Raw genomic sequence first — 9,862 nt, 5'->3', positions numbered from 1 at the left:
GGAACATACATCACATTTAAACTGGATGTCCAATTCCTGTTGATCCACTGTAGGGAGTTAAGAGGATAAATTATTACTGTCATTAAGTTTGCTTAATTCTATGAGAACAGTAAATTGTAGCGATTAATAATGCATACAAAATCATATCTGTGATGGTTGAGAAACATGACTATGAATCTGCAGTTAACAATTGGTTCGCACATATAATTGTAAGTTAATGGTTATTCCTGAAGCAGAGACCACAACAGTCTGTGCAACAAAAAGAAAATCTAATAACACACAAGTTAATTTTCGTAGCTGATGTCAGATGAAGAATAAATTAAATGCTTTAAGTTCTACATGCTAAACTTTCAGGGCAACACAGGGAAGATTTCATGGACTGAAGCAGCAGACTGTTCAGTACACGCGAGAAAAGTGGAATAAAGGCTTCCTCATTACTTGAGAAACTAATCAAATGAAGGTGCTGGAAATGAGGAGGAATTTTTCAACTGCATGAGGTGCAGAATTCAAAGCAAGTATGAGCTCGTGCATGGTACTTAACTTCTTCAGACAGATCAATATAATAATAAAAAGTGTCTGTATTTACCTCACTATAAGACAACTCAGAATATAAGATGACCCCCTTTCTTTGAAGACCCAACATGTGAATTTTTTGGTATTTAACATATTCTGACTAATATTTGCAAAGTCTAAAGGTAGTTATAGAAAATAAAAATCACTTTGGGATGTGGAACAGTCATAAATAAATATCTCCAGTTAAAAACAATACAAAATGACAATGATACAACTCCACTAACTTAAGATTCACTGAGCAGCAAATAAGGTTCTTTTTTGTTTTCATTTATAGTATGTCCATATCAAGAAGAGAAGAAGGCTTAAGTTTTTTATTTGCTTGGCATTCAGTAAATTCAGATGAGTTACGCCTGAGACGAACTGCCATACCAATGTTACTGCGAGGGGGTTTCATTGGCATTTTTGAAGTCTCTAGAGTAATATGTTGTTTTGTGTTGTTAATGTCTCTGAATGCTTCCGTTTTGTTAATTACACTTGAAGGGACTCCACTTTCCTGTTGAGCAGCACTCTTTCGTCACTGCAGAACTCAAAGTCTTTGATTGAAAATGGCTATCTCATCACTTGTTGGTAGAGCATCCTCTACCTTAATCTCTGTAGCTTCTCCAAGACTTGAACACAGTTCTGCCTCCTGCTTTGAAGTCTCCAATATTTCTTTCATGAGCGCACACTTCTTCTCTTGAAGTTTTCTTGTTTCACACTCTAGCTTAGTAAGAGCCTCACATAAAGGCAGCGTATCATATAATGCAGGATAAAAATGAAATTCAAGTTCCTTACTTAGTTTGTCAGCTTCATGCAATAAAGAATTCAGCCTTTCGTGCATCTCATGTTTCTTCTGTTGCTCTCTAGAAATAATATTCTGGATCATCTCCTCAATTTCTTTCTTAACCTCATCACCACGCTTTGCAACATCCTCTGCATTAAACCCACATTATGCCCACAGCGTCTTAAGATTTTTGAAGAAGGCACTATTCGATATGTCTGTCACTAAAGAATTCGTATCATCCATCATAAAACATAAACTCTCAACCACTCAGTTATAACAAGAAACTGGGTCTGTAACCACTCGGCCACGACTGCTCGTATCTGAAGCTTCCCTCGAATCGTGAAAAATCCAACCGGTCTGCGCAGAATGTTGACAGGAAACGAACTCTGTGCACTGATTACGGCAGGGCTACCAGCGCTACGAGACGAGCCATTACGGAAGCGTTAAAAACCTTCGCCCGGACATGGACTCGAACCCTGGACCCTTAGGTTAAAAGCCTAATGCTCTACCGACTGAGCTATGCGGGCTCACGCCCGTTGTAGGTGGAGCGGCTGCAAGCAATGTGAATAATTGGAACGCGTGTGTAGGCGTACTACGGTAATTGCTGGCTTCTGGCGCAACTGGCGACTTCACCGACTTCCCACTGACGCTGGTAGCAGCCCAACAGCGGACCAGTGCCTCTTCTGCCTTTATCCCGGTGCTGACAGTAATTGCATCTTGCGCCTGTTTTCCCCGATTACGTTCGGTTGAAGCTCCGGAAGGAGGGCGACAAACGAAGGTTGGAAGGCCAAAACATGGAGGGACGTGTGCGCAAAAACTTCCCTTCCGGTACCGGAAATCGAACCCTGGCCTCCTGGGTGAAAGCCAGGTATCCTAGCCACTAGACCACACCGGATTTGCTCAATAAACGTGAGATTTACTCCCTCTCCTCCCGCATTTCGTGCTGAATCCGGACTCAGTGGTGTTCTCTGTTTGCGAGCGTATTTGTGCGTGCAGACTGGCATGGCGCACAGCTCGAAACTGACTATTAATTGCCGTTTGCATCATAACAGGGGAGGAGAAAGATCAAAGTTGTACCTTGCCATAGTTGGAAGTAAACATTTTGACGCTGAGGCGTGGACTCCTTGGGGGTAACAAACGACAATTAAGTTCGTTCCCTAGCAACAGCAACGCCGTTAATTCAGCCATTATGTACAGCAAATTAAATTCCCCGGGTGAGGATCGAACTCACGACCTTAAGACTACGAGACTTACGCGCTACCTACTGCGCTACCGAGGCACGTTGCAACAAACGTCCCAGGAAACTTGGTAAGTCCCACATATTAGAGATAGACAGTTCGCGCTTTCTCAAGAATCTGCTGTGTTGCTACACGTGCTTTCCCGACGGGCTAGATTAAACTGCTGCCGCAGCTTTTTCAACGGAAAGCAGCACTGCCTGAGGTTACAGTACATCGCCCTTGCGGCACCTGGACACAGCGGCCTGTAGGGCCAGGCCGACGCTAGAGTTCAGAAATAGCACGCGACCGTCCAAGTACGGCCTCTTGCGTGCTGCGCGTTTGGTTCTTCTCACAGCGAATCCTGCTACACATTCCTGTGGCTGACGCAGCTCAAGCGAGCAATCGGCGCGGCGGCATTATAGCGAGAACAGCAAAACGATGCATCGGCCGGGAATCGAACCCGGGCCGCCCGCGTGGTAGGTGAACAACCTACCACTTTTTTAGTTGTTGTTCTCATTTTGTTAGTTGCATTTGTTGGGGGCGGGCGTCCGATGACGTCCGTGCTTGCCGAGCACATTCCCGAGCAGCTGTCTGCAGGGAAAGTGGGATTGCCACCCAGCGACGTCGGATACGACCGAAAAAAGTGCTACACACGCGGAGTCCCCCACTACACTGCCTTATAGCGACCGCTCATCACTATCGTGTGAGTAACGTTGCGGCCGCGGCGACGAGTCTTGCCCAAAGACGCAGCGTGCGTGGAGGCGCTACCCGGATGCGTGTGGATGCACCCTCCTACCTCGTAAAGCGCCTACAGCTACTATCACGCCTTCCAAGCAGTTGATCCGGGTTCGATTCCCGGCCACCGCAACGGGCGCAAATTTTCGCGTATGAGTATGTGTGCTGTTAAATTAACGTTTTCTTTCCGTCGTTGCTCCAAGCAGGCCATCCTGTAGTATGTCCCGACTTGTCCCGACTTTGCTCGGCTGACGCGAAAGCTGACGCTTGGAATTCGCCCTTATCAAAAGGACAGGCGCTATAAACGGCTGTGAGAGGAGAGGTGTGGCGAGGTGCCAAAACGACACGCAAACCGCGAAATTTTCTGCTCCTCCTTCCTAAAGAAAAAAAGAAAAAAAACGGACGCAGTCGGTAGGACTCGAACCTACGCTCCCAGAGGGAATCTGATTTCTAGTCAGTCGCCTTAACCACTTTTTTTTATCTTATTAAACATTATTAAATGTTAATTTTTTGTTACATTTTCTTGATTGCACATTCACTGTTATCAAGTAGGGTTTGTAAACACCACTCTACAGCATAAATACTATACATTTACGTAAAACACTGCTGGAGTAGAATACACAATAGAACACAATTTTAACCCTTAAATGCATAGTGTTACATACCTGCAATATGGATTGAAAAATTATTTTGTCCACCTTTAGAGAGAATTTAGCGAACTAACCCAAGTCTTACAGGTGCAACGAAGTATCTCTGATACTTAGTATTAGCTGTTGGCTGTACTGTGGACTTCTGGTGACCTTTTTGGAAGTATGCAGAGAAGTTAGGTGTGAATTTTGCTTAGTTTCCAAAAGGGTGGGATAGGATGCAGCAGCATCAACTTGGCCAAATGTGGGAAGGTTAGTGGTGAGCAGGCAGCAATTTTCTTCATGCTGCCAGCTATGGGAATATGCGCTGTGTCCCTTGTTTTTTTAGGAACATACATCACATTTAAACTGGATGTCCAATTCCTGTTGATCCACTGTAGGGAGTTAAGAGGATAAATTATTACTGTCATTAAGTTTGCTTAATTCTATGAGAACAGTAAATTGTAGCGATTAATAATGCATACAAAATCATATCTGTGATGGTTGAGAAACATGACTATGAATCTGCAGTTAACAATTGGTTCGCACATATAATTGTAAGTTAATGGTTATTCCTGAAGCAGAGACCACAACAGTCTGTGCAACAAAAAGAAAATCTAATAACACACAAGTTAATTTTCGTAGCTGATGTCAGATGAAGAATAAATTAAATGCTTTAAGTTCTACATGCTAAACTTTCAGGGCAACACAGGGAAGATTTCATGGACTGAAGCAGCAGACTGTTCAGTACACGCGAGAAAAGTGGAATAAAGGCTTCCTCATTACTTGAGAAACTAATCAAATGAAGGTGCTGGAAATGAGGAGGAATTTTTTCAACTGCATGAGGTGCAGAATTCAAAGCAAGTATGAGCTCGTGCATGGTACTTAACTTCTTCAGACAGATCAATATAATAATAAAAAGTGTCTGTATTTACCTCACTATAAGACAACTCAGAATATAAGATGACCCCTTTCTTTGAAGACCCAACATGTGAATTTTTTGGTATTTAACATATTCTGACTAATATTTGCAAAGTCTAAAGGTAGTTATAGAAAATAAAAATCACTTTGGGATGTGGAACAGTCATAAATAAATATCTCCAGTTAAAAACAATACAAAATGACAATGATACAACTCCACTAACTTAAGATTCACTGAGCAGCAAATAAGGTTCTTTTTTGTTTTCATTTATAGTATGTCCATATCAAGAAGAGAAGAAGGCTTAAGTTTTTTATTTGCTTGGCATTCAGTAAATTCAGATGAGTTACGCCTGAGACGAACTGCCATACCAATGTTACTGCGAGGGGGTTTCATTGGCATTTTTGAAGTCTCTAGAGTAATATGTTGTTTTGTGTTGTTAATGTCTCTGAATGCTTCCGTTTTGTTAATTACACTTGAAGGGACTCCACTTTCCTGTTGAGCAGCACTCTTTCGTCACTGCAGAACTCAAAGTCTTTGATTGAAAATGGCTATCTCATCACTTGTTGGTAGAGCATCCTCTACCTTAATCTCTGTAGCTTCTCCAAGACTTGAACACAGTTCTGCCTCCTGCTTTGAAGTCTCCAATATTTCTTTCATGAGCGCACACTTCTTCTCTTGAAGTTTTCTTGTTTCACACTCTAGCTTAGTAAGAGCCTCACATAAAGGCAGCGTATCATATAATGCAGGATAAAAATGAAATTCAAGTTCCTTACTTAGTTTGTCAGCTTCATGCAATAAAGAATTCAGCCTTTCGTGCATCTCATGTTTCTTCTGTTGCTCTCTAGAAATAATATTCTGGATCATCTCCTCAATTTCTTTCTTAACCTCATCACCACGCTTTGCAACATCCTCTGCATTAAACCCACATTATGCCCACAGCGTCTTAAGATTTTTGAAGAAGGCACTATTCGATATGTCTGTCACTAAAGAATTCGTATCATCCATCATAAAACATAAACTCTCAACCACTCAGTTATAACAAGAAACTGGGTCTGTAACCACTCGGCCACGACTGCTCGTATCTGAAGCTTCCCTCGAATCGTGAAAAATCCAACCGGTCTGCGCAGAATGTTGACAGGAAACGAACTCTGTGCACTGATTACGGCAGGGCTACCAGCGCTACGAGACGAGCCATTACGGAAGCGTTAAAAACCTTCGCCCGGACATGGACTCGAACCCTGGACCCTTAGGTTAAAAGCCTAATGCTCTACCGACTGAGCTATGCGGGCTCACGCCCGTTGTAGGTGGAGCGGCTGCAAGCAATGTGAATAATTGGAACGCGTGTGTAGGCGTACTACGGTAATTGCTGGCTTCTGGCGCAACTGGCGACTTCACCGACTTCCCACTGACGCTGGTAGCAGCCCAACAGCGGACCAGTGCCTCTTCTGCCTTTATCCCGGTGCTGACAGTAATTGCATCTTGCGCCTGTTTTCCCCGATTACGTTCGGTTGAAGCTCCGGAAGGAGGGCGACAAACGAAGGTTGGAAGGCCAAAACATGGAGGGACGTGTGCGCAAAAACTTCCCTTCCGGTACCGGAAATCGAACCCTGGCCTCCTGGGTGAAAGCCAGGTATCCTAGCCACTAGACCACACCGGATTTGCTCAATAAACGTGAGATTTACTCCCTCTCCTCCCGCATTTCGTGCTGAATCCGGACTCAGTGGTGTTCTCTGTTTGCGAGCGTATTTGTGCGTGCAGACTGGCATGGCGCACAGCTCGAAACTGACTATTAATTGCCGTTTGCATCATAACAGGGGAGGAGAAAGATCAAAGTTGTACCTTGCCATAGTTGGAAGTAAACATTTTGACGCTGAGGCGTGGACTCCTTGGGGGTAACAAACGACAATTAAGTTCGTTCCCTAGCAACAGCAACGCCGTTAATTCAGCCATTATGTACAGCAAATTAAATTCCCCGGGTGAGGATCGAACTCACGACCTTAAGACTACGAGACTTACGCGCTACCTACTGCGCTACCGAGGCACGTTGCAACAAACGTCCCAGGAAACTTGGTAAGTCCCACATATTAGAGATAGACAGTTCGCGCTTTCTCAAGAATCTGCTGTGTTGCTACACGTGCTTTCCCGACGGGCTAGATTAAACTGCTGCCGCAGCTTTTTCAACGGAAAGCAGCACTGCCTGAGGTTACAGTACATCGCCCTTGCGGCACCTGGACACAGCGGCCTGTAGGGCCAGGCCGACGCTAGAGTTCAGAAATAGCACGCGACCGTCCAAGTACGGCCTCTTGCGTGCTGCGCGTTTGGTTCTTCTCACAGCGAATCCTGCTACACATTCCTGTGGCTGACGCAGCTCAAGCGAGCAATCGGCGCGGCGGCATTATAGCGAGAACAGCAAAACGATGCATCGGCCGGGAATCGAACCCGGGCCGCCCGCGTGGTAGGTGAACAACCTACCACTTTTTTAGTTGTTGTTCTCATTTTGTTAGTTGCATTTGTTGGGGGCGGGCGTCCGATGACGTCCGTGCTTGCCGAGCACATTCCCGAGCAGCTGTCTGCAGGGAAAGTGGGATTGCCACCCAGCGACGTCGGATACGACCGAAAAAAGTGCTACACACGCGGAGTCCCCCACTACACTGCCTTATAGCGACCGCTCATCACTATCGTGTGAGTAACGTTGCGGCCGCGGCGACGAGTCTTGCCCAAAGACGCAGCGTGCGTGGAGGCGCTACCCGGATGCGTGTGGATGCACCCTCCTACCTCGTAAAGCGCCTACAGCTACTATCACGCCTTCCAAGCAGTTGATCCGGGTTCGATTCCCGGCCACCGCAACGGGCGCAAATTTTCGCGTATGAGTATGTGTGCTGTTAAATTAACGTTTTCTTTCCGTCGTTGCTCCAAGCAGGCCATCCTGTAGTATGTCCCGACTTGTCCCGACTTTGCTCGGCTGACGCGAAAGCTGACGCTTGGAATTCGCCCTTATCAAAAGGACAGGCGCTATAAACGGCTGTGAGAGGAGAGGTGTGGCGAGGTGCCAAAACGACACGCAAACCGCGAAATTTTCTGCTCCTCCTTCCTAAAGAAAAAAAGAAAAAAAACGGACGCAGTCGGTAGGACTCGAACCTACGCTCCCAGAGGGAATCTGATTTCTAGTCAGTCGCCTTAACCACTTTTTTTTATCTTATTAAACATTATTAAATGTTAATTTTTTGTTACATTTTCTTGATTGCACATTCACTGTTATCAAGTAGGGTTTGTAAACACCACTCTACAGCATAAATACTATACATTTACGTAAAACACTGCTGGAGTAGAATACACAATAGAACACAATTTTAACCCTTAAATGCATAGTGTTACATACCTGCAATATGGATTGAAAAATTATTTTGTCCACCTTTAGAGAGAATTTAGCGAACTAACCCAAGTCTTACAGGTGCAACGAAGTATCTCTGATACTTAGTATTAGCTGTTGGCTGTACTGTGGACTTCTGGTGACCTTTTTGGAAGTATGCAGAGAAGTTAGGTGTGAATTTTGCTTAGTTTCCAAAAGGGTGGGATAGGATGCAGCAGCATCAACTTGGCCAAATGTGGGAAGGTTAGTGGTGAGCAGGCAGCAATTTTCTTCATGCTGCCAGCTATGGGAATATGCGCTGTGTCCCTTGTTTTTTTAGGAACATACATCACATTTAAACTGGATGTCCAATTCCTGTTGATCCACTGTAGGGAGTTAAGAGGATAAATTATTACTGTCATTAAGTTTGCTTAATTCTATGAGAACAGTAAATTGTAGCGATTAATAATGCATACAAAATCATATCTGTGATGGTTGAGAAACATGACTATGAATCTGCAGTTAACAATTGGTTCGCACATATAATTGTAAGTTAATGGTTATTCCTGAAGCAGAGACCACAACAGTCTGTGCAACAAAAAGAAAATCTAATAACACACAAGTTAATTTTCGTAGCTGATGTCAGATGAAGAATAAATTAAATGCTTTAAGTTCTACATGCTAAACTTTCAGGGCAACACAGGGAAGATTTCATGGACTGAAGCAGCAGACTGTTCAGTACACGCGAGAAAAGTGGAATAAAGGCTTCCTCATTACTTGAGAAACTAATCAAATGAAGGTGCTGGAAATGAGGAGGAATTTTTCAACTGCATGAGGTGCAGAATTCAAAGCAAGTATGAGCTCGTGCATGGTACTTAACTTCTTCAGACAGATCAATATAATAATAAAAAGTGTCTGTATTTACCTCACTATAAGACAACTCAGAATATAAGATGACCCCCTTTCTTTGAAGACCCAACATGTGAATTTTTTGGTATTTAACATATTCTGACTAATATTTGCAAAGTCTAAAGGTAGTTATAGAAAATAAAAATCACTTTGGGATGTGGAACAGTCATAAATAAATATCTCCAGTTAAAAACAATACAAAATGACAATGATACAACTCCACTAACTTAAGATTCACTGAGCAGCAAATAAGGTTCTTTTTTGTTTTCATTTATAGTATGTCCATATCAAGAAGAGAAGAAGGCTTAAGTTTTTTATTTGCTTGGCATTCAGTAAATTCAGATGAGTTACGCCTGAGACGAACTGCCATACCAATGTTACTGCGAGGGGGTTTCATTGGCATTTTTGAAGTCTCTAGAGTAATATGTTGTTTTGTGTTGTTAATGTCTCTGAATGCTTCCGTTTTGTTAATTACACTTGAAGGGACTCCACTTTCCTGTTGAGCAGCACTCTTTCGTCACTGCAGAACTCAAAGTCTTTGATTGAAAATGGCTATCTCATCACTTGTTGGTAGAGCATCCTCTACCTTAATCTCTGTAGCTTCTCCAAGACTTGAACACAGTTCTGCCTCCTGCTTTGAAGTCTCCAATATTTCTTTCATGAGCGCACACTTCTTCTCTTGAAGTTTTCTTGTTTCACACTCTAGCTTAGTAAGAGCCTCACATAAAGGCAGCGTATCATATAATGCAGGATAAAAATGAAATTCAA

At 43.6% G+C, this 9,862-nt stretch overlaps 6 non-coding genes across 6 annotated transcripts; all 6 read right to left on the bottom strand.

The window, feature by feature from the left end:
• Positions 1 to 1,790: 1,790 nt before the first annotated feature.
• Trnak-uuu (transfer RNA lysine (anticodon UUU)) lies at positions 1,791 to 1,863 on the bottom strand. Its single transcript has one exon. It is a non-coding gene; the product is annotated as a tRNA-Lys (tRNA).
• Positions 1,864 to 2,159: 296 nt separating this feature from the next.
• Trnae-uuc (transfer RNA glutamic acid (anticodon UUC)) lies at positions 2,160 to 2,231 on the bottom strand. The gene has a single exon. It is a non-coding gene; the product is annotated as a tRNA-Glu (tRNA).
• A 311-nt stretch (positions 2,232 to 2,542) lies between these two features.
• Positions 2,543 to 2,615, bottom strand: Trnat-cgu (transfer RNA threonine (anticodon CGU)). The gene has a single exon. It is a non-coding gene; the product is annotated as a tRNA-Thr (tRNA).
• Positions 2,616 to 6,052: 3,437 nt separating this feature from the next.
• Positions 6,053 to 6,125, bottom strand: Trnak-uuu (transfer RNA lysine (anticodon UUU)). The gene has a single exon. It is a non-coding gene; the product is annotated as a tRNA-Lys (tRNA).
• Positions 6,126 to 6,421: 296 nt separating this feature from the next.
• Trnae-uuc (transfer RNA glutamic acid (anticodon UUC)) lies at positions 6,422 to 6,493 on the bottom strand. Its single transcript has one exon. It is a non-coding gene; the product is annotated as a tRNA-Glu (tRNA).
• Positions 6,494 to 6,804: 311 nt separating this feature from the next.
• Positions 6,805 to 6,877, bottom strand: Trnat-cgu (transfer RNA threonine (anticodon CGU)). The gene has a single exon. It is a non-coding gene; the product is annotated as a tRNA-Thr (tRNA).
• Positions 6,878 to 9,862: the final 2,985 nt, after the last annotated feature.

This window comes from Schistocerca cancellata, unplaced genomic scaffold (assembly GCF_023864275.1).
Source record: "Schistocerca cancellata isolate TAMUIC-IGC-003103 unplaced genomic scaffold, iqSchCanc2.1 HiC_scaffold_459, whole genome shotgun sequence".
Lineage (NCBI taxonomy): Eukaryota > Metazoa > Arthropoda > Insecta > Orthoptera > Acrididae > Schistocerca > Schistocerca cancellata.
Note: the sequence above shows the minus strand (reverse complement) of the source record. Positions and strands in the feature narration are given on the sequence as shown.